This window comes from Ochotona curzoniae, unplaced genomic scaffold, assembly GCF_017591425.1.
Source record: "Ochotona curzoniae isolate NIBS_2020 unplaced genomic scaffold, NIBS_Ocur_1.0 scaffold_3890, whole genome shotgun sequence".
NCBI lineage: Eukaryota > Metazoa > Chordata > Mammalia > Lagomorpha > Ochotonidae > Ochotona > Ochotona curzoniae.
Genome location: NW_024467115.1, coordinates 39,822,977 through 39,846,185, shown reverse-complemented (window position 1 = coordinate 39,846,185; position 23,209 = coordinate 39,822,977).

Sequence of the window (23,209 nt, the reverse complement as noted above, 5' to 3'; positions counted from 1 at the left end):
TGAGTGAAATGTTGGCCCTGCCTACAGGGTCACGAGACGCCTACCTCAGGGTTGGAGCGCAGCAGGCTCCTGTCTGAGAAGTGGACTTTATATCAGAGAAGGTGGGAATCCACAGAAAATCACTCTTCCCAAATTACTCCAACTGGATCCTTCAGTCCAGCAGGTGACATATTTCTTCACATATTTAGTTCTCTGAATAACATAGCTCTCAGTGTGCAGCTAGTTCCAGCACACTTCACCAGGTGTTCCCAGCCATTCACTGATGTCTAAGGTGTCTTATCTAGTGTCATTCAAAGTTCTTCAGTGTTACCAGTGTCCATGCGAAATCAGATTTTTTCTTGTGGCCATCATGCTCGGAAATCTGATATGTACCCATTAGTCTGCAGAATTAATACTCCCAGTTTTATGACTTCGCTTTCACTTCCCTGTCTTCTTATACTGTCTAGAACTTACCATTAACTTTAAGTACAGCTGGGCTTACAGGTGGCATTGGGGGAGATTTCAGATTTCAGTTTCAAAGATTTGCAACTTACCTACAGAATTAAGTTTGAAAATATTTCTTCTTTCTTCAACTTTATCTTCCAAAGATTGATTCATCTCACCTACATTTTTAAGTCACCAGCATAAATTTTGTTATACCTTCTATCGCCATTTAAGATCTGAATGTGTACGTTTAGCATTATAGCAATGATGATTTCTGGCTCTGGTAATTTGTGCATTTACTCTTCGTATTGATGTTTTTATTTTACTGGCGTTGCACCAGTTGTTCTGGGCTTTTCTCAAGATTTACATATTTATAATCACAGCAGAATAAATGCATTTCCCCTGAGATTTACATATCCATTTATTCAAATGCAGAGTGATAGAGGAAGAGGGAGATCCTGCATCCACTCTTTGACTCCCCAAGCCAGAGGTGGGGTGTCAGAGATGGGCCGGTAAGAAACCCGGGACCTGGAGAGCCAGCGTGTCTCCTAAGTGAGTGTGCATGAAGCTGCAATCGGGAACAGAGTGAAGCCTAGAACGAGATCTGATGCAAGTGTCTTAATTCCCGTGTCACGTGCCCTTCCCTCATGTACAAAGGTGGATGAATATGCACGCGTTTTGCTGTAATGCATGGCTGGAAGGTCATAGAGTCCCTCTATGCATCGTTCAGCAGCATTCCTCTCACAGTCTTCCATCTTCCCCTGGCACGTGTCTTGCCCATCTGTTATTATTTAGCAATTTATTGTCTCAATTACTCTTTGGTGTTTGTGTGTTTTTATTTCCAGCTCCACCTATTCTGAAAGACGACATTAGGTTCAAGTATTGGAGTGTGTTCGTGAGCTGGTGACGAGTCAGTTTGGCAAGTGCCCTGTCTGGACAATGAATATGCTGATGTTCAGGGAGGCGATATTCTGCAGATGTCGGACTGTGTCCACTTCACTAGGAGACACAGGCCCTCCAGAACCTCGCCGATTATTTGTAGTCTTGCAATAGTAGCCACAGATGACCGTGCTTTCTCTGTCATTCTGATTCCTTCTTGCTCTATGGACTTTGAAGTTATATATTTTGAGGAGTATAAATATTTTAAATGTTTGATTTTTCACACTACTTATTTGATAAATCCTTTTACATTTTGATGGAGATTGAACTATAAGTTTATGGAAACTATCTTATAAATATTTCAAAATAGCTTTCCAAATTATCATCACTTTTACTTATTTAAAAGTGGATCTTACATCATCACATTTTAGAGGGTCACCTGCATCCACCTCTCTCTCTCTCTCCCTCTCTCTCTTCACCCCACTCCCCCATCTCTCTCTCTTTGTTTTTCAGTCTTCATAGACTCTTTTTTTAATATTATCATTTTATGATACAGTTCCATAGGCCCTGGGATTTCTCCTACCCCTTCCCCAATCCCCTCCCCTCCCACTAAGTTTCCTGTATTGTTACTATAGTATAGTTCTTCATATGTCCATCATTGCAGACATGAACAATGGCAGAGAGTCCAGCATCATATTGTGAAGATATATATAAATAGTTTCATTGGGAGTTCATCTTTGGAAGTACAGATGCTGACTGCATTGTACCCTCACATCTGGATATGACAGTCTCCACTACAGTTACTATATGTCCCCTTAAATGAAAAGCCACAAAACAAAATCAACATCAGGAAAAAAAGAAATTAACAACACCCTGAAGTTAAATAGCATGCTACTGAACATGTTGCTGAAGAAATGAAAATCAAGAAGCTTCTTGAAGAAAATGATGCTACTGTATGATCTATGAGTCATTGAAGAATTTAATCAGAAATGTTTTGAAGAGATGAAACTAACAAAAAATCAAAATCCATGAGATATAGTTGCCATTTATCTTCGCAGTGAAATAATGTCTTCTGTAGGCAACAAAATATATGGGTTTTGTTTTTTAATACGTTCTGCTAATCTATGACATTTGATTGATGAGTTTAATCCATTTACATTCAGGGTTAATATGAATGTGTGGTAATTTGGTCCTGTCATTTTAGGAATGGGTTGTTCATTGATTTAGTCTTCTGTTGTCATTTTACTGGGATGTTCTTCACATTTGTCTTTGTTTTGGTGTGTGCTATTCCTTTTCTGTGTCAAGTATCATTTGTAGGGCAGGTTTGGAAGAGGCATATTCTTTTAACTTTTCTTTGTTGTGGAAGAATTTTATTTCATTTTCAAAGACAAAAGAAAGTTTTGCTGGGTATATTATCCTGGTCCAATAATTTTTTTTTATTAGAATCTGTGATATGTTGCTCCATTCTCTTCTTGCTTGTAGAGTTTCCTGTGAGAGATCTCCTGTGAGTTTAATTGGCATGCCTTTATATGTCAATTGATTTTTTGCCGTGCTCATTTAAGGATATTTTCTTTATGTTTGATTGAAGAGAGCTTGATTATCATGTGTCGTGGTGAATATCGCTTTTGGTCAACCCTGTTGGGAGTTCTGTGCCCCTCCTGGATCTTGTTTCCATATTTCTCTCAGTCTTCATAGACTCTTGGGGACCTCCTGAATCTGTGACTTTAAACGTTTTCAAAAAGTTTTCGGTCATTCTGTCTATAACTACTGCGCCTGTCTCATTCTCCACCCCTTCCCTTTGTGGTGCATCGGGTTCCTGTATGTTAGACATTCTCTGGTCTATGTCCTTTGTCTTCCATGTTGCTTTCCTTACATTGCCAATTTTCTCTTAAATTCACTCTCAGCTTTAATGCTGTTATTTTCTATGGAACTACCTTCAGATCCTAGAATTGTATCTTCCGTTGGTCCAATTTACATTTAATCTATTTATTAAAGTTTAACTTGCAGTGTTTTGCTCATTGATACTCCCCATTTTTGTTGTCATTGTTGACCTTAAAAGTACATATTTACTTAGATTTTCTACTTTTCTTCTTTGTATTTTGATTAAATTAAATGCACACCATTTTGCAAGTTTCTTGTCTCCTGGATCACATGTGTTTTTGTTCCTATTGCCTTTACCTTTGTCCCAGTTGTTAGTTATTTATTCTTATTTTTGCCATGACTGGCAATTTTGACAATTTACATGATTTTGTATAAAAAGTTACAATGACACGCAATCATGCCTCCCTGTAATCAGACAGAAGAGGCCCTAATCACCTAGGCTAACCTGGAGCCCAGCTGATGTGAGGTAAGGCAGTTTAGCCAAGTCCCTCCTCTCTGGCTCATCCCTGGCTCTGGGGGACAACCCTTACAGATTCTGCGTGAGATCACGACCTTCGGTCAGGTTCAGCACTCTCGCTGTGTCCCTTGAACTTCACACCTCTGGGAAATCCCGCCCCAAATGAAATGCTCTGCCCACACCCAGCCCCTGCCAGCACTGCCTTGCCTAAGAGGATGGCAGCTCAAGTGTCAGATTCCACCTGGGATCTTGGTTCCAGCAGGAGCCCGGCCCTGCATGGCCTCTGCAATTTCTCTTCCTCCACACCTCGCAGCTGTCAGATGTGCAGGTGTTCTCTGTCTCTGATTTGCCACTCTCTGCCAAAGCAGCTTGTATTCTTAGAGAGTCCCTTGACACTGCAGGCAACAACTACCTGGGGAAACACTGGCTGTGAAGTTAGGGGAGGCGTCTCTCAGGACCTGGCTTCAGAGCCCTCAACGTTCTCTGCCAACAGCAGTGCAACATTTCATTTGGGCTTTTTTTTCCCTGTGGGTAGAATCTGGGGTCTCCTGCAGACCTGCAATCTCTCTTGGAAATGGGAGTCCCAACCCAACTTGCTCGACATATTGGCACACAGGTAATGAAACAGAATCATGGAGAGAGAACGTCACACCATTTCTAGATGATAATATCAGAAGTGGAAAATCCATACTTGTAAAAACTATGTTTTGAATTCAGCCACTTGTTTTTTTTTTTTAAAGTTTTGTATAGTGCTAGAAGAGAAACAGACATGAAATGTGACATTATGCTTCTTATCTCATAATTAATCCCCGTGTCTCCACATAAATAGTGCATGAAGTTTTTCATTCATTAAAGCTATCTTTATCTTAAATTCTGCAATTCATTTCAGAGAAGGTATTGCCTTCAGAAAATAATCGCACATAATAATGAGAAAAGCTCCCAAAATTTAGTCACATGAACATAAAACTTCCAAGATAAAAGTCTCCCAAATCAACAAATGGTAAATAAATTGAGAGATTTACACTTAAGAAATGCATTAGCCACAGATGGTGAATTTGAAGAAATTTGCAACTTAAGCAAAGTATCAATTAGTCCAAACTAAGCATTTTTACAACAAAAACTAAATGAGTTCAATTTTGAAAAAGAATATTGCTATGCATAAAATTCCCCAAAACACTCCTCACACTCTAAGAAATTGGGTACAGGACACTATCACTTAATAAGAAAACCCATAAAAATCATAATTAATAAATAATATATGCAGCAGCAATGTGTGGCTGATTTTCAGTGTGCTGTAGCTAGATGCCCCAGCTCCGCCAGGCACATTCTACTAGAGAACAGTTGAAGAACTTTCTTCTGCTTCTGTTCAGGCGATCTCATGTGACCAAGATCGAGAGGCTCACACCCAAGTGCAGGAGACTTAATTAAAACCACAGATCGTAATAACTGAGAATTGAAATATTATTGGAATTAAGTCCCAAGACTTCCCTGAACACACTCAATGAGTCAATGCAAGCAGCCACGATCCAAAAGCCCAGGGTAGTCACAGAGGTGACTGCACAGCCGGAAAGGCTTTCAGACACAGCTCATGTCTTACCCTCAGTGGCTGCAGCCCTTCCAGGCCATGGAACATTAGCAGCAATCTAGAACCATCTGAATGTATGACTCAATGACTTGCCGTCAGTGGGCAGCTGGTGGAAGCGGAGAAAGAGAAGAACCGAGCTGCTTACCTGTGGGGAGCGTGGAGGTGACAGTGCAGCGTCAACCCCTCCTTTTTTGTTCACTTGTATATTTTTATTTTGAGTTTTTCTTTTTAAATTTTTTATTAACTTTATGATACAGTTCCATAGGCCCTGTGATTTCCCCCATCTCCTCACCAAGTCCCTCCTCCACTGAGTTCCCACTTATCATTACAACAGTATATTATTTCTCATAAACAGTCATAGCTTCATTATTGCCGGCATGGACAATGACAGAGTCCAGCATCCCATTGTCACGACACATCCAACACTTTCACTGGGAGTCCATGCTCTATCTGGAAGTAGAGATGCATGCTGCACTGTGTCCTCACATCTGGACATGTCAGTCTTCACTACACAGTCAGTATAAACCCACCCCTCCCAAGTGAAAAGCCACAAAACAAAACCAACAACAGGAAGAGAAATTTACAATGTCATGAAATTAAATAACATGCTATTGAATGACTAATGTGTCATTGAAGAAGTGAAAAAGAAAATCAAGAACCTTCTTGATGATGCTACTGTGTGATCTGAGTTAGAGAAGAATTTAATGAGAAAAAAAGTGTTCAGAAGAAATGAGGCTGAAAACGAAAATGTCGAGATCCATGAGATGCAGTTTTCGCTGATCTTTGATGGTGAGTTGCATCTGCTAGAAGCAACAAATCATCTCAAACCCAGCTCCAGCCCCTTCCAAATACACCTGCTCATTGGAAATGAATGTGAGACATAAACACAGTGGAAGATTTTAACAGCAACATTAAAAGTTTAAAAAGTACCATCCACTGTACCAGTGTATTTTATTGTGCTCCATATATCAAAAGTTATTATTTGAGAGGATGATCAGAATAAAAATTGACATACTTTATGAATGTGAATAGTATTTTATGGAGCTGGAACATTTTAACACAAACTAGCCACATTTCTGGCGCTAGAAGCCATTTGTGGTTAATGTGGGCAGTGTTGGACTGCACGTAGCTAAAGGCGGAATGATTCCTCTTATGAATAAGGGACAAGTGCAAGGTGCAGCCTTTGTAAAAATAGCTCATTTACAGAGCCAGGAAACACAATTGACAGATAATTAGCAAATCTTCCAATTTTTAGTTCCAACAAGCATGTCTGTTTTCTGAATGTTAATACTGTCATATATGCTGCTACATAAATATTTAAAATGCAAAAATAGCACTGTGTGCTGTCAGTAAAAATACATATTTGGTACAGGAATAACAAGTGACATATGAAGAATTCACACACACACACACACACACGCACACACTTCTCAACAGCACTTAGTTCCAGGAGGTGAGAGAGTTACATATAATGGGTAGATTATAAAGCTTTTTACTCTTTTCAGGGAAAACTATTTTGTATTCCATATTTTTAATGTTTGGTTTTCTCATTAGATTCTATATGAAAGGGTTCATGTGATTTTAAGAGCGACACCTCATAGAGGGCATCAAGCAAAACACCATAAAATTTACAGCTAGTTTCATGTTTTTAAATATAAAACCTACAAGAGATTTACATGAATGAATTTGCACGTTCCATTCATTCTGATAGCTGAATGTGTGAGCTTTCTGATCAAAATCTTTAGAGAATTCAAGTATGTTGAACAAAGAAGGAAAACAAGTTTGCCCAAGTAACACCTTATTATCATAGTAATAGCGTTATGGAACACTTCCAACTTTGTTGAAGGAGCTGCCATGAAAACTCCCAAAACTCGGTCCACTTCCTTGAGGTAGCAAGCCAATTACTGACCCCAGGTTGGTGGAAGAGCATAGGTGTTTATTGCAAGGAGCTGGGCAGCTGTTGCCTCAGTCCCAGGTTTCTGAAATGATTTGGTTGAGTAGTGTGGGGTCAACTCATATCCAAGTCCCTGGCTGCTCCATGGTGCTTGCAACTGCTTCAAGGGGTCAGTGCAGTCACGTTCTTTAGGAATGTTAACGATGGCAAAGTGGACTCCAAGGCAGCCTGGGGCTGCGTACAGGTGCAGCTTTTTGGTTTTTTTGTTTTGTTTTTGTTTTTTTTTTTTTTTCACTCAGAAACTGTAGTACCTTGAAAAGAAAGCCCTCAAAAAGACCAGGTAGTAAGATGCAATCTACAGGGAAGATAACAACCCAATCAATCTTGTGTTCAGAGATGCTGAGCAGTTAGGTCACGTGCCTAATTCTGGTTAAAAGCAAGATACCGTGAAATTCCAGGTTAAGTTAATGCCTCTGATCAGATACAGCCACCCATTTGGGGGCTGATTTAAGTACCAGCTGCTCCACTCCTGATCCAGCTTCCTCTAATGCGCCTGCAAAGTTAGCAGTGACTCAAGTGCTTGGGCCTCTGCACCAGGCGGGGGACCTGGAGGAAGCTCCTGGCTCCTGGCTTCAGCCTGCCCATGTCCCAGGTGTCGCAGCCATTTGCAGAACGAGCAAGTGGATGGAAGATCTCTATGTATGTATCTGTTTATCTCTTCCACCCTCTCTCTGTCACTGCCTTTTAAATAAGTAAATTTTTACATTAAAAAAAGCAAGGCAAAGAAGCTTTAAGCTAACAAGACTAGGAAGCTGTAAGACAGCAGCTAACATCTGCATTAGAGGCACACTGCAGGGGTCGGTTTCAATTACATAAGCATGCCATATAAACTACAGAGATCCGGTTTAGGATTAGATCCCGCCCTGCCCTGTAACAATGCAAATCTTGCAAAGTACTTTCTTCCCTAAGACACAAAGATGGTGGTGTGGACCTGAAAGCTCTTGCTAGTCTCGATTATCTGGCCTTCGTTTCCAAGCTTATTGGTCATTAACATATTCTAGGGTTGAAGTACATTCAAATAAGGGTGAGGCAGTTCTCAGGGGAGACACCTGCTGCCAGTTTGTCATGAAGTGGTTGAAAATGCATGGAACCTGAAACGATTGAGTGCAGAAATTTCATGGCATCCCTCAAGTACGGAAACTTGAGTTCTGCAATCCATTGCCTGCTTGCTAACCTACAGAAACAGAATTGCAAGTGCAAGGATATTTTAAAATGTCCATGGAAATGGAACTAACAGGCAGTTTCATTCTGGTGGGAAAATGAAACTCATGGAGTTTCTGCATAATACGCATTCTCCATGAACTTTTCAAAGAATCCCTCGTAATTATATTAGCAAACATCTTTCCAATCTCTTCAGAGAGTCCCCAGTAGAAATCATTTCACTTCCTTTCTGGACATCAGCACTGAAGGTTGGGAACCTATCTTTTCTCCCATCTCATTTAAGACTTCAAAATTGTCAGTGCTGAAAAGCTCCAGTACGAGTGTTTCTGACAGTTGAGGATGAAGGTGGGAAGAGGCCTCACTGCAGCTACAGTACCAACTAGACGCTGGGTGATGTGGGATTTTATGTGTACATACTCAGGTGCAGAAGGGAAGTACTCTGCCAGCATGATTAGCTTGCGTTAATCCTAAGTTCTGTGGATCAGTTTCCAGCTTTTGCGTCCTCTGTACCAAGGCAAACCTTCCAAGTAGCAGTTTCATAAATATGTCATCGCTGTGTGAGTGATCCTCACCATGACCATGATGCGAAAGGCAACCCCAGGACCAAGTCGGCAAAGCAGCAAGTTGGCAGGCAGCCTCCTCTGCATTGCCACTGGGAAGATCCCAGCATGTTCTGTGGCCCAAAGTCAGATGAGCCACCCTTCTGGAAAGTGAATCAACGTGTGTGCCTTCAAGCCACCGTGCAAGGGGACCTTTACTTCTCCCAATAGAGGCCCTGATCTGCCTAAATAGGTGTTAATTCTCAACTGAGTATGAAGAACAAAAGCAGAACAGCCACACCACACTCACATGACAGCCCTCTGCTTGTCACATTGGCAAATGGAAGCGGAAGGATGAGCACAACCCAACAGAAGCTGAGCCACGGAGCTCAACCACTGACACTCCTGTGAACACCACCACACCAAAATGGAGACATGTGCTGCATTGGAAGCTGAAAGGGAAAAGCAGGGCCTGTTACAGGGAAAGAGGAGAGCATCAAAGATGATTATTAAGGAAACAAAGGGCCCGGCACCATAGCCTAGCAACTAAAGTCTTTGCCTTGCATGTGCCAGGATCCCATATGGGTGCCTGTTCTAATCCCGACGGTCCCACTTTCCATCCAGCTCCCTGCTTGTAGCCTGGGAAAGCAGTCAAGGACGGCCCAAAGCCTTGGAACCCTGTACCCACATGGGAGACCTGGAAGAGGCTGTGGACTTCTGGCTTCAGGTAGGCACAGCCCACCCACTGTGGCCACTTGGGGAATGAATCAGCGGATAGAATATCTTTCTCTCTGTCTCTCCCCCTTCTGTATATCTGACTCCCTAATAAAAAACAAAATAAATCTTTAAAAGATAAAACCAAGATGATCAAGGGGTAGACTTCATCAGGAAGTAGCTCTGTAAGGATGCAGGTGGTGGACCTTCTCTCCACGGACACGAGGCTACATCACTGGGACTGGGCAGTGCTGGGCTCCGTGGCTTCTCTGTGCAAGGAAAACACACGAAGGTCCATTTCATGAGCAACAGCCGCTCTTGCTCACTGCCCTGTCTGATTCTGCATCAGGCAACTTCCCGCTTTCTCCGCACCTGCCCAGAGCATGGCAGACGGAAGGCCGGCCCCCTATCCGTGTGAGGGTCTTTTGATCCACCCCTCGACTGATGAAATGAACAGAAGGCTGCCTCACGTTTGCACACTCAACAAGCACCGTTCAGTGAAGAACATGGCCTTTGCATCGCAGGTCAATGCTTTTATTTCAGAATCCGCATAGTATTTTAAAAGGAGTCATACCCAACATCATTAGCAGTAAGACAGAAAACAATTAGCTGGTGTTCCAGGCAGCACTAGTGACAGTAAGCTGCTTTTGTGGAAAAATCATGACAAAAAAATTGATTTAAGGAAATGTCACTGTCAAGTAACATTGTGTGATTATTTCGTCTGGACTTCCAGCCGAGGAACAATTTACTCAGCAAACTAATTATTTTTTTTTCTTCAGTCCTTAACAAGTTTATCTATTAATTCATGGGCATACTAAAACCGCTAAATGGAAACTTGTGTAAAGCATAAATATTGATCTGTGTTTTCCAGGCAGCAACCGTACTCAGGGGACCAGGGAGGCAAACAGTGCAGAGACGCAGCTGGGCAGCCTCCAGCAAGGGCGGGATTCCCATTGTAGCCGAGGGGCACTCCGGCCACCAGACTCTCCACTTCGATGCTGTTGGGGCAACGGTCTTCTCCCATGAGGAGGCCCATGACCCTCAGCAAGTGCAAATAGCTTGAGAAATGAGTGAAGAACTGTGTCTGGGATATGCCTATCATGAGAAAGGATTGCAACACTGCTGAGGCTCAGGCCGTGATGTGCACGCCTGTGTAACAGCAGTCAAGAATTTCGCAGATCACCAATGAATAAGTCAGAATAACTGGGTGGAACTTGCCCCCTTCCTGCCTGCACATCAGAAATTACAGTGACAGGCCAGAAAGATTTGAGAAGCAGGTCAAGGGAGGGGTTGTCTTAGTCTTGGCGATACCAAAGTGAGCCTTTCTTAACGTGTAATGACACAGGTGATATGACACTTTCGCACGCTACTATGTATCTTTGGCCTTAGGGATTGTCACAGAAAAGGGCAAATGCAACGGGCCAGCTGATCATGGCGGATGCGTGCACTGCCCACCCAAATCAAGCTCGGGGACAGAATTGTTATTCTGGAGCAATAAACAAAGCATGTGCCTATTCTGAAAGGTGGAGGGGGAGGAGGTGGTTGGATCAGATCTCCCCACAGAACGTCCATCTCAGTGGTTCTGAAGTTCTAAACACAACCTAGAAACTCAGTACTCACAGGTCAGTGACGTGTCTGTGTTCCGTGGCGTCCACACCCAGAAATCGAGCTGCTAGAACATTCTGCCTGGACATCCAGCACAGAGACATCTGGCCTCCCCTGTCACATCGAATGTCAGAGGGTGAGGATTCACCCTCAGGGCTGATGGTCTCACAGTGGTGTCTAATGGAAAGCGCCCCTGGAGATGCAAGCCACTGTGAGCCCGACAGGGAAAGCCAGGGTGACCAGCAGCTGTGTCCAAGCTCACTAGTCTGCTAGTGGCCAGTGGGTGAGGAGGGCAGCGATGCTGGTTCAGAGCTCGTCCAGGGCTCTCGTCCTCTGTGGGTCTCTCTGATGAGTGAGGGTTTGGGGCCTCGTCCCCCTCTCTGCGTGTTGGCATCTCTGTGTTAAGTGAGAGTGACAGATGTTCAAGAGCAAATCTTAGAAGTAATTAAGAAATAGTCCTTGGCCCTTGGTAGTGTGAAAATTAAACAGAAACAACAACAACAAAAAGTTAATTCGCTTAGCATTAGCCACAGGATGAATGCAAAGCAGTGCGATCATCTTAGGCAAAATAGGTGAGATTTTGGTGAACAGCTTGTGGTCGCAGGACATCAGTGTTACAGTCCCTTAATGCCCCTTATCCTCGAAACAGGCATCGTTTTAGGTTTTAAACGTACATTCCAGGCTGACCCACTGAATATTTTACAGAAAATAGTGTTAGTGATGACAGAAAAGAAGAAATTTTGTTTTTTGCTGACATAGTTACATAAGATGGTGTGGAAGAGTTCTAAAACTTAGGAGAACAAAATAAATCCAAACAAAAACATCCAATTATTACTGATCATTGAAAGCCCACACCCAATACTAATAAAAATCTAAATATAAGCTAGATGAGAAGCAACCGATCTCAGCCCTTAACATTACAAAAATAATCCTTGTTCATAGGAAATAATAGTAGAAAAATTCACATCTCTTCTATTTGTGTGTAATGAAATCGGGCTCCATGTTTAAAATCAAAGCAAGTGTCATTGAGAAAAGGAATGCGAATTCCAGGACGGGTCAGATTTAAGGCTGAGATTACGTAGGATGAAACAGGAAGCTGAGCCTATAGTATGCTGTCACACCGGAAGGGATTATGAAACAGGTGTTCGGTTCAGTGATGCGGACTCCACTTGGGACACCCACACCCTACAACGGAGTGCCTGGGGTTGAACACTGGCTAACTGCCCAGTTCCGGCTTCTTGCTCACCCTGGGTATGGGGGGAAGGTGGTTAGGAAGGGGCAGCAAGTGCTGACTCAAGTACCTGAGTCCCTGCCACTCACGAGGGAGAGCTCCATGGGACTCCGAGCTCTTTCTGTCTGTTTTTTTTTTTTTTAAGATTTATTTATCTTTGAGAGAGTTACACAAAGAAAAAAAGAGAAAGAAAGAATGAGATCTAGCTACTGATTCACTCCCCAGATGGCTGTGATGGCCAGAGCTGAGCTGGGTGCAGGGGCCCCAGGCCTTGGGCTATGCTCTCTTGCGCCCTGGCCACTAGCAGGGAGCTAGATCGGAAGCAGCAGAGTGCAGGACTCAGAGTACTGCCCCTAGAGGATGCTGGTACCACAGGCTGTTTCAGCTTGCTACATCAGCATGCCAGCACCCTCTTTCTGTTTCTCTTTGTCTCTGTGTCTTTACAATAAATAGACATTAAGTTAATTTTAAAAACCAAATGTAAAGCACATATAAAATGAGAAAATGTGTGTGATTTGCACTTGATTTGCCAATTCAGGGACAAGGACTTACAGACATCTAGTCCTACCAAGTCCCAATGACAAACGTTTCCCTCTGCCCTTTGGGTGGCCAGAAGACTTTCTTGTTAGCGGACAATGTGCTCCGCACTGCTATTGAGGCAGTTTCCCCAGGGAAAGACGGCACCCAGGGCCTTCTCAGCGCCGGACAGGAAGCCCTCTTTGGGTGGAGACACAGGAAGTCTGTGATGGTGGTACGTGGTGTCCAGAACCATCAGAACCATGGCAGTGCGGTCTGCGGGTGCTGCCCTTGTCCCATCACAGGAGTCCTTAATGCCCGTGGCAGCTGCCATGCCGATGAATTTATCCTGAACCTCAGATAAGGTGCCAGCTCCTCAGGTGGAGACCCCTGCTCTCATCTCCTTCCCAAGTCACAGAATGTTCTCTTTGGCACCACCTGACAGTCAAACCACAGGTGACTCAGCAACAGCCGAGCCTGCTTCTGATGTGTCTCAGCTTCATTTAGGAACCAGCAGGTGGGGGCCCGGCACCGTGGCCTAGTGGCTAAAGTCCTCAACTTGAACGCTCCGGGATCCCATATGGGCGCCGATTCTAATCCCGGCAGCTCTACTTCCCATCCAGCTCCCTGCTTGTGGCCTGGGAAAGAAGTCGAGGATGGCCCAGAGCTTTGGGACCCTGCACCCATGTGGAGACCTGGAAGAAGTTCCTGGGTCCTGGCTTCAGATTGGCAGAGCATCAGCCGTTGTGCTCATTTGGGGAGTGAATCATCGGATGGAAGATCTTCCTCTCTGTCTCTCCTCCTCTCTGTATATCTGACTTTCCAATAAATAAATAAATCTTAAAAAAAAAAAAAAGGAACCAGCAGGTGGAGTTGCTGTCTGCTGGGGTTAGACACAGCATTTCAGGATGCTGTGCCAGGGCCCAGTGGTCCCATGGATACCCATCCAATGTCTGAGTTACTACCTTTTGGCATGACTTACAGTGCACCTGCTGCAGCCCTCACTCAGTGCCAGGAAAGCTCTCTCCTCAAGAAACTCCACCTGAGAGTTCCTGCAAATCCCCAGGTGAGGATTGAGTTGGAAGCTGGGAGACTGAGGCATGAACCTCAGGTCCCCAAAGCTAGTATTGCTCCCTGGGGTGTGACCTCTGAGGAAAGCTTGGGTGTGGAGATGGCAACTCCACAGGGGTCTTATTCTAGTGGTAGGGTTTTAAAAATCTCAGCTTATTTCAGCAAAGTAGACAGGAGAGGGATAACTAATTGCCCCAGTTCAGACACCAAACACCATCATGCTTGTCATCATGTTCATGTTAAAATCCCAATGCCTGCACGTGGAGTCATCACTCTGCCGTTCACCTGCCACTCTTGTTTTGTGACAGAACCTGCACCTGTCCTCCACGCACTGTATTCATTTTGAGAAATAAAGGGATACCCCAGGATAACGTGAAACCTAACTTCCTGGTGTGAGTGGCTGCCTTTGCGTGTCATTCATTGTTGCACTCATACAGGGGAACCCACAGAGATGGCTGCAGAAGAGAGGGCCTGACTTTGAGAGCCACAGAGGAGCAAAGAGTGACTCCAGTGTGTTCTTGGAGGGTGCTTGGCTCCCGGGACGAGGGAAGATGGATAATGAGAAGCCACAGCTCTTCCTGTAGTACATATGTCGTCGTTTCTGCAAGACGGAGATTTGGACAAGCTTGCAGAGCCCAGAGAGGATGCCCGCTGAGAAGTCAAATTAAATTTGTGCAAGAATTTGGAGAACATGAAAGGGAGTTGGCTCTGAATCCAAGACTGTAAATTTGCTTTTGGCCAAGGAGGGATGTGTGCAGGTGCATTTGTCAGTGAATGGCGGCACACACAGCACCCTGTCTGCTGGACGCTGGGAAGCATGTGACTTCATCACCTGTGGGCTCACCGTGCCAGAAGGGCCCTGTTTGTTATCTAAGGCTCTTCCACACTGTCCTACAGTCCTACAGTCGTTTGCCATTTTGTCTTGGAGCTTGCACACTGTAGTTGAAATCCAGTGGGAGCAAGGGGCTGCTGAGGAGCAGAGGAGGTAGTTGCACCATGCAAGGCAGCCATCATGGCTCTCTCTGCCCTAGTCACATGAGTCCCTGCATACAGTATTCCAAGAACCCAAGGCATGTGAAGGTTAAGGTCAGTGTGCTGTGACATCTCCACACTGTCAGCCCCCACTAGCCATGCTGGTCTCTCCACCCGGGACATGCCTCGAGTAGAAATCAGGTAACAGCATGGTCAGGTCCAGGACCTGCAGCAGCACATGTCGGTTTCTGTTCCTCCTGTGCCTCCCTTGAATCAGCAAGCTACCTGCGCTGAGAAGGATGGCAGAAAAAGCCGAGGAATGACAAAGCCATTCGCATTCACTTCCCTCTGAGTTCTCCATAAGCTCAAGTCCTCCACGTTGGCAATGTAGGGACACATCAAAGAGAGAAATAAGAGTCTCTTGTCTCCCTTTTTGCACTAGGAATAAAACCCACAAGTGTGTACAAGCTTACGATGCTGGACCTTCTAGCATTATCTATACCTTCCACGGCAGGACAGACTTAAATAGAATGATGGACTTGTGACCATTGGTGAAGGATTATAATATTGTAATAATATGGGAGAAAACAGTGAAGATGATGGGGTGGAAAAGAAAATCCCTTTGCCTGTAGAACCGTATCACTAAAAATTAAAAACTATATATAAAAAATAAAAAAGTTTTATACCAGAGTTCCTGCTTGTGGTAGTGAAACCATTTTGAAAATGGAGAAAAGCAAAGGTTTGTACTACATAGTGGATGCACTTAATGTCAATAATACAAATAACAAAAGGGGTGCAATAACATTTTAAAAAGATTTATTTTTATTAGAAAGACAGATAAGATTTACAGAGAGAAGCAGAGACAGAAAGATCTGTTACCTCTGGCCCCCTCCCCAAATGGCTGCAACAGCTGGAGCGGAGCAAATCTGAAGCCAGGAGCCAGGAGCTTCTTCCAGATCTCCCATGTACATGCAGGGTCCAAGGCTTTGGGCTATCATCTGCTGCTTTCCCCGGCCACAAGCAGTGAGCTGGGTGGGAAGTGGTGCAAGCAGAACACAAACCAGCGCCCAAATGAGATCCTGGCACTTGCAGGTTAAAGAGTCAGCCATTGAGCCATTGCATCAGGCCCTACAATGACAATTTTTATGCCATTGATGCTGCTACCCTGAGGACAGGAACAACACACTCCAGACTGGCTAACAACAGAAACCTCGTTTGTCATTCCCTGGGTCCCTGCAGGGGACAGAGGCTGTGCTGGGCCAGGTGTGCACGAGGCTGGACTGCTCTCTCCTGGGAGCAGTGAGGAAAGTCTGTTCCAGGCCATCTTCTCCTGTTTGCAGCAGACTTGATGCTCATGGCACCCTCAATTTGCCTCTCCCTTTGTAATTTACTAACTTATTAATTTCACACACACACAATGCCAGTTCACTCCACAAATGACTAGAAGTACCCAGGGCTGGGCACGTGTTGACCCTAGAAGCTTGGAACTGAATCCAGGACCCCACAGCGTTGGCGGGAACCCTGTCACTTGCGCCTCCCCCACTGCCTGCCTGTGTCTGCCCTAAGGGGAGCGGGCAGTCAAAAGCCAGAGCTACACACCAAATTCCACTCTGGTCACCTGACTGCTAAGCCAAGCACTTGCCCCCGCATTTCCCTTTTTATAAATGTCCCCTCATACAGGATTAGGGCTCACCCTCAATGGCCTCACTGTGATTTTTTTGCCTCTGCAGAGACCTACACATTTCAGACTTTAACAAGCACCAAAGCACATGAGCATGAACACCCATGCCCCGTCGGCAGCACCTGACACTGCCTTGCTCACACCTGGGCTCGGTGGACAGCTGTGTCGTTTCAGAGCCATCCAGCCCTCCCTGCTCTTCAACGGAAGCAGATCCACGCCAGAGGCTGGCTGGGACGCTGGGGTCCGCTACAGCTCCGCGTGCTTCCCAGCGTCCTCCACGCTCACCCCCTTTTCCTACCAGGACTTCTTTTACTACTTAATACTTCATGTTTGTGCAGAGCCACACTTGCCCAGCCTTGCCCATATTACATCCCACAAATTGTTGGAAGGTTTGGGTTCCCTTCCCAGATTCCCTAGCCAACATTGAGGATGAGAATGGCACTTTCCTAGGTGGGGAAACTGGGACAGAGCTGTAACAAGACTGAGCTGTGAACTCTGCCTCCACTTCTGAGCTGCAACAAGATGGACCTGCGAGCTCTGCCTCCACTTCTGACAAGCCACAGTCAGCCTCTTTTCCTGAGTCTGACCCTTGCTCCCATCTGTAGCATCCCTCAGACCTCATCCCATAGAAAGCTCGGGTTCATTCTTGTCCTCATGTAACAGTAGGGTGGCTTGTGTGTGTGTGTGTGGGGTGCTCACACACAGTTTTATTCAGAACTGACAGCTTCGCGATGCTTGTCTTAAATATCTATTTCCACATTTTGCAAGCCACACTTTCCCCACACTTACAACTTGATTCACATGGATAGAAATTTAATGTTTCATCCTGATATTCTCATTTCTAGAATTTTTGTACCCCTCACATTACTTGTCAGATGTTCACTTTCTCATTCAACCCCCTCTCCACCACAGGCCATAATCCAAGCCTGTCGTTACCTTGTCCTAAGTGGATTTATCTAGAGAAGTGACTGCTTCTCGGGGAGGCAGATCCAGCGCCTTCTTCACCAAGCAATTGACTTGCAAACTTAAAACTCACACTGTTTGGGACTCCAGTTTACTCTGTGGCAGCCCAGATTCCAGATGTGTGAGGGCAGGAGTCCTGGCTCAGAGCTTCCACACCCTCCTCATCACTTCATCCACGTCACCTTCTCACACAGACACCTGTACTGGACGTGGAATTCCTGGCACAGCGAAGCACAGAGCAGATGCTGAGAAGTGGCAACGCTCTTTACAACAGCCCAGATTTAGTTACTTAGGAATCATTTAATTTCTGTTTGAACATCTATGGTAAAGCAGTTGTTCTTTATTTAAAAAGACCAACAATCCTTTGGGACAGAGAGCGTGGTCCTGGGGTTATGAATGCGGACGGCCACATCTTGCATCTGTACACCTGAGTTTTATCCCTACTTCAGATCCAACTTCCTCTTGGGCAGCTCAGGTACTCAGATCCCTGCCAGCAGAAGGGTGATTCAGACAAAGTGCCCAGGTGCTCTTGGCTTCAGTCTCCGCCAGCTCACCCTGTTGCAGGTACTAAGGGAGCAAGCCAGAAGAACGATTCTCTCTCCACCCTCCTTCTCCCTCTCCCTCCCTCATTCTGCACTTTAAAAACTAATGGAAAATACTTACTGCCTGTAGTGACCCAAGGTGCCAAGGTGCTAACACGTGAGAATGCAAAAGCAATTAAGCAGACCTCAAGAAAGTCTCAGAGGGGACAATCATGTCAGAGGGGATGGAAGCTGGGATTCCACCATCCCAGTCAAAGGAAAGAAGCGCTTGGCAGTGACTCCATGGTTGTCACATGCTGAGCCCTCTTAGATGTGGCTGTCTGCGGAGCAAATGCATACACAGTTATGCATAATCCAACACAAAAATGTGTGCTACTGCCTTTAGAAACAAATCAGTGTTAAGAAAAGAAATCTTAACGTAAAACGCAGCCCCACAACAAGGCTTTGGGCAATGTGGTTCAGGATTATTTTTAATATTTTAAAAGGGAAATAGAAGTTAAAGTGATCACTTGAGCACTTCCTGGTAATTAAATTTTCTCAAGCGGACCTGGCGCTCAGTAGGACTGCACAAGGCCGGCCACTCCGTCACTGGACCGCTCTAACTGCCAGAACATCCTTCTTCCCCCTAATGAAATGAAATCAATTCTTCATCTTTGCCCCACCACAGAAGCCAGGTGAGCCCCCAGAGTCCTCACAGTGACCCCCATCCGCTCTCCACACTGCAGGCCTTTCCCTTCTCAGCACAGCTGCAGCCCAGGCCCAGGGTTCTCTCGGACAAAATCAACAGTCCAGCTGTCGTCTGTTGCGTGTACCTTGTTCTTTTGTTCCTTTGTAGCACGGCCTCCCCTCTGGATGACCCTGAGCTACAGCATCCCAGGCAACACTGTTCTGCAGCTCCTCCATCCATCACTGGAAGCAAACATCTCGCCAGGCTCTTGGCCACATTCCCACCAGAGATTTCCTGTCAGGGCTGGGGCTGGCAGGACCTCCATACTCCCACACAACCTCATCCAGCTCTGGTCTCTTGTGTTCTTATAGTCGAGCCTTCTTAATGAAGCAGAGAAATGCTTTTACATTTATTTTATTAAATGTGTCTTTTCTCATTTTGCACATTTTTGAAATCCTTCCGCTGTTCGCAAATGCCAACTCTGCATCACAGAGCCACAGCCTGTGTATTTCTAATCAGCACTTTTTCTTGTTTCTCACTTCTTGTCTCTGTATTTTCATTTTATTTAAGAGGCAGAGAAAGGAAAAGAGAGCAGAGTGACAGAGCTTGATTTCACATCCCAAATGCTGCACACAGCTAGGGCCAGGCCAAAGCCACGAGTGCAGACTTGTAGCTGGGTCTCCCAGATGGCGGCAGGAACTTGGGTCATTGCCTGCTGTTTCCAAGAACACGCATTAGCAGCAAGCTACATCAGAGGTGAAAGGCCGGGGCTTGAAGCAGGTACTCCAGGATGTGTACAAGCACCCGAATGCTGATCTAACTGCTCCACCAGCACACGACCCAGGTCTTCATTTAAATCAGATTTGAGGTTATGTCAGAAAGCTTTCTCAGTGCCTGAAGGCCCAGTGTAACTAAATTGAAAATACCGCTTCTCCCTGCCCCTCCCCTCAGCCGTAGGCTCACCTCGGCAGGCCACACACACCTGAAACTGTTGTTCTGCTCCTTGTTACTGCTGAGTTGCATTGATGTGGACTGGAGCAAGGGGAGCGTTAGAGCTAAGACTCTCTCAGCTGGAATTCCTCCTCTGCAAGCTAGCAGCAGGAAGCGCTTGCTCACTCCTGCCACAGGGGGCGCTCCCGAGCCGTCGTAAAGCCGTGAGCCATGCGTGCACTGTGGCAGGCGCTAGCACTCCGAGTTGAGATTTTATTACACTGTCCTATACCAGAGGATCAACCTCTTTTTTGTTCTAACTTTTCTTCACTCTTTATAGCCATGGTTTTCCAGAATTTTCTCCAGTGCAGTTACATATCTATAGGATTGAATTTTACCTTATGTTGTCCCAAATACATTAGCTGTTTCATCTGCTCCCCCTCTGCAGGTGTGAGAACAAAAGAGGTCCTGTATTTGTTTTCTGAGCAGCTGCCTCGGTGCTGGAACACAGACACTTAAGTTTTCTGTAATAAGACACAAGAAATCCCTGCTAAAGTAACATAATACTTTTTGGTACCTCAAAAATATCTAAATATCAAAAAATTTGTGACTGAGCATAAGCATGCATCATGCGCCAACGCCGACCCTCTGCCTGACCCAGGCGAGCGGACGAGGTCCCGCTGCTGTCCGGGAGGAAAGGCGAGAGGGCAGACGTGCAGTCTACAGTGACATCTTTGAGAACAGCTGAGGTACAGGAACGAGGGCTGTTGGCAAATGAACTTGACATTCCACAGTTGAGACTTCGTGAAGGAGACAGAGGTTGCACAGTGACCGTGGGACGCAAAGGAACTAGAGAAGAGCATTCATTCTGAATGGAGAAAGAGGAAGACAGGAAGTCCCCCAAGGGCCAACGTGTGCAGCCACGCCACCATCCCACATCGGAGCTCTCAGCTGAGTCCTGGCTGATCCACTTCCCAGCCAGCTTCCTGCTCATGTGCATCTGATGGAGGCAGGAGATGATGGCTCAAGTACAGGGACCTCTGCCTCCAGCTGGGAGATTCTGGTTCCAGCTTGACCCAGCCCTGGCTGTTGTGGCATTTGGAAAATGGACCAGCACACAGAAGATGGCTCTCTGCCTCTCTCTGCCTTTCAAATAAATAAATAAATCTTTTTAAAAATGTGTAAAAGCCAGGCCTGCACTGAGAGGCAACTACAGAAAGATCCAGAGGAAATGGTTGTCTGGTCTGCGTGGGCAGGCACTCAGAACAATGGAAGTAGGAAAGGTCTCTGGGAGCCCACTCCTTGCGTTCAATTTGTTTGAATGTAATAAACTGCAGGTATAGAGTGACAGAGTTTAACCAGGAAACTTTGAAGGTATAAAAACAAGCGTATCCAGCCATTTTTATTTATTTTGTGTGAAAATATTTTGGCTTATTTTGTGCAGAAAATAGTATTTGTGAAAGTTAAAATATGGGCAAATCTCTCTCTGGATATCAATGCAAGCAATAAAGTAACAGAAATGCTTCAGGGCTTAAAAACTGGATTTTATGGAAAATCTAAGAATATATAAATCAAATGTGATTTTTTTAAACCCATATATTCTTAATTTTAGGAGACTCTGTAGCACAATATCTTCACTTCGCAAAAATCAAATACATGAAATAGGCTATTAATGGGTACCCTGGGGACCTCAGACAATTTTAAATTCTGCTTTCAACTTCCAACCAAAATAGCTTTGCAGCAAGTCTTCTTTCTTAAAATCATATTCATCCCTAAAATTGTATGTTTTCTTCTTCAGCAAATTGTGCTTGACGTTTGCTCTTCACCAGTGTACAAACCCTCATAACTTCCGATGCGTCAGTTGCCGGAGCCTCTCAGCAGGGGTTGGTAAAATAGTGCAGCTGAGTCAGCTTCGAGGCAGCTCCTCCTGGCGACTACACAATGCCACAATTCACAAGGCTTTCAGGATTGGAATACAAAACTTCAGGAGAACCCTGAGACCTCTCCAGGTAATTAATGAGGGGTCAACCAGCTCCAAGTCCCTGGAAAGGGCGGGTGAAGTTGATGTCCTGTTCTCTAGCTTTCGGGCACCTGAATTCAGTGTGCGTTCTGGTACCCGAATTTTCTGGTAGTTGAGTTGGGGGAGTCGGTTCACGAACATTTGGCAAATACCTCGTGCAGCTTACTGAATGTAAGTGTGAAGCAAGACTGTCAGCAGATAAGCAAAGGAGGCAAGACTAGTTTTCATTCAGAGTTGTGCCTGGAGTTGCAGACAGAGAATCGAATCATATAATTCCGGTGTGGGGGGAAATTTGACCCCAAACCTAGCTGCTGTAACATACTCAAAGAATGAGAGGACAGAGAACAGACATGCAATGATTTCACTGGCATGACTGTGTAGCAAGCAAAGTGGTCCAAGCAGAGAATGGTGGCTCCCTGGGGGCAGGGAGTTAGGAAGGGGTGAAGAGCATATGGGGGGCTCCCTGGGGATAGGGACAAGGAGCACAAGAGAGTGGGGGTAGGGGAAGGAGCACGTGGGGGCTGCTGCTCCACGGTTACAAAGCTGACATTGTGCATACAAGCAGTCTCTGGCCCCCACCGTGCAGCACAGGCTGAATCAACAAGCAATAGTGCACGCCCCAGCTCGGTAAGAGGGAGCTCCCCCTCTAGGTGTTCTTCCAGGAGTTCAGAAGGACCAAACTTTGAAAGTTGCCGGCACATTTGCAGTATTGGTTTGTGGTGATGGTTTCACAGGTGTAAGTTAGGTCCAAAGTCATTACAATATATACCTGAAATGCACACGGATCAACTTTTTTTACATCCATTATATTTTGATAAAAACATAAACAAACAAACTCCGAGTCTAATGGGGGTGTGGGGACTGTTTGACACCTTGGAATTTCTTTCGGCATGAAACATTCCTTGACCTTTTTGCACGTGGCAAATAGGGAAAGAAGTGAAACAGTAGCAAGATAGAGGAAGACAGAGGAGGACCCGCTGCTTCCTGCACAGCCTGAGGCCGCAGTTCTTCTGTGACACTGGGCGAAGTTAACATCATGAACAAGAAAATCCATGACTCAGTCCTACACAACTCACATGTATCACGCCTGCCACGTGCATGGCTCCAGCAAGAGAAGACACAAGAAGACATGCAGCCCCAAAGAGCAGACAGTTTAAAAAAAGAAAGGGAAAAATCTAGAAGAAAGATGATATCCATCCCATGTACAAAAGTGACATTTCAAGGTAGAAGCTCAAATCAAAAAGTCTCAGGGAACAGCCCAGCATGCAGCCCAAAGACTTGCTGACCTGCAGATAATCAGAAACTGACTTCCTGTCACCATCACCGACATAAACAAACACACCAGGTTTAATCCTGAGACAGCAGCCATTACACATGCCAATTAGACCTGCCCTTGAGTTGGCCAAAGGACACCCGAG